This window comes from Montipora foliosa, chromosome 6 (assembly GCF_036669935.1).
Source record: "Montipora foliosa isolate CH-2021 chromosome 6, ASM3666993v2, whole genome shotgun sequence".
Classification (NCBI taxonomy): domain Eukaryota; kingdom Metazoa; phylum Cnidaria; class Anthozoa; order Scleractinia; family Acroporidae; genus Montipora; species Montipora foliosa.
This window is the reverse complement of record NC_090874.1, coordinates 3,868,171-3,869,345: the sequence shown is the minus strand read 5'-3', so window position 1 is coordinate 3,869,345 and position 1,175 is coordinate 3,868,171. Positions and strand designations below refer to the sequence as shown.

Genomic DNA, 1,175 nt, shown 5'->3' with positions numbered 1-1,175 from the left:
CACGTGACAGAGACTTACCACATTCGTTGAGCAGTTTTAACTGCTTTGAAAAACTGCTTCAACTGTTTTAAAAAACGTTTCAATAATTTGACATCTTCGATCGTATTCATGATATTAATCTCAAAAAGGTAATTAACTTTAAAAAACTGCGAAATAAGAAAAGTAATCATAAAGTAAAATACTTCATGTTTCTATAAACTAAAATATACACAAAATTTAGGCTTACTTTTTTCGTTTTGAAACCTCCTAAAATTGTAAATTTCCGACAAGGAAATAGTGACATACTAATTGCCTCAATCTTGGAATACAAAGGGATGCGAAATCCTAGAGACACAAAATCAATCTAGCCACTTTGGAACTGTGGTGGGGTAAAATTGTCTTGCGTGGGGCCTTAATACAAGGCCTGGGAAGACAGAAATTAGTGTAAAAAGATTAAATATATTTTAACGGTTATGTCTTAGTTAATTCAACCCGAAATTATATGCGTCTCAAAACAAGACAGACAAGTCTTGTAATCGTCTTCCTGTACGGCAGAGTTTGCAAGCGCAGAGTAGCTTCTAATGATTGTGAGCCGTATTGTAAACAGCTGAATAACAAGAAAATATATCATCATTGAAGGGACCTAACATGTCTTGCACTTGAACTTGAATTTGTTGAGGACAAAAGTCACATTTCACCCATCACCTTCTTCGCCAGTATTGACGTTACGTTTGTTGTCTTTGTTTTAACAAATGTTTTCTTGGTGGAAAAGTCTTACTAAAAGTTTCAGGATCAAATTTCTTGATCACTTCCTTTCCAATTAGAAGGAAAAAAAACTCAATTCAATGAAAACTTTATTGAGATGAACTATGAACGCCAAAGAAGTTTCCCGAATTAACTTATCTGGATTCCGGAAAAAAAACTCTATCCTATGACCTATTTGTTTGGCTTCTACTTTGTGGACTGGAAATATGAAGGAGAATAATCTTCTTCTTGTCATAACGACGCATAACGCACGAGTGTTTTTTTCCTGGCTGCCATAAGAAAAAACGGCCGATAAACGTGAAACTTTTTTGGCATTTTTAAAAAAAATGCTTCTTCTTTGCTAGCCCTAAGTTCATGATTTGCCGCTGCTTAAATGTTTATTTATCAATCAGATTTTTTCACGCCTGCGCACAGGGAGCAGAGGAGTCCTA

General features: G+C 35.0%; 1 protein-coding gene across 1 annotated transcript in view; it reads left to right on the top strand.

Moving 5' to 3' along the window:
* Positions 1-615, top strand: part of LOC138008547 (acid-sensing ion channel 2-like) — a 13,864-nt gene extending 13,249 nt beyond the window's left edge. The window contains exon 6 of the mRNA XM_068855867.1: positions 1-615. This exon is cut by the window's left edge and continues 2,517 nt beyond it. The gene's annotated coding sequence lies outside the window, so the exon portion shown is untranslated.
* Positions 616-1,175: the final 560 nt, after the last annotated feature.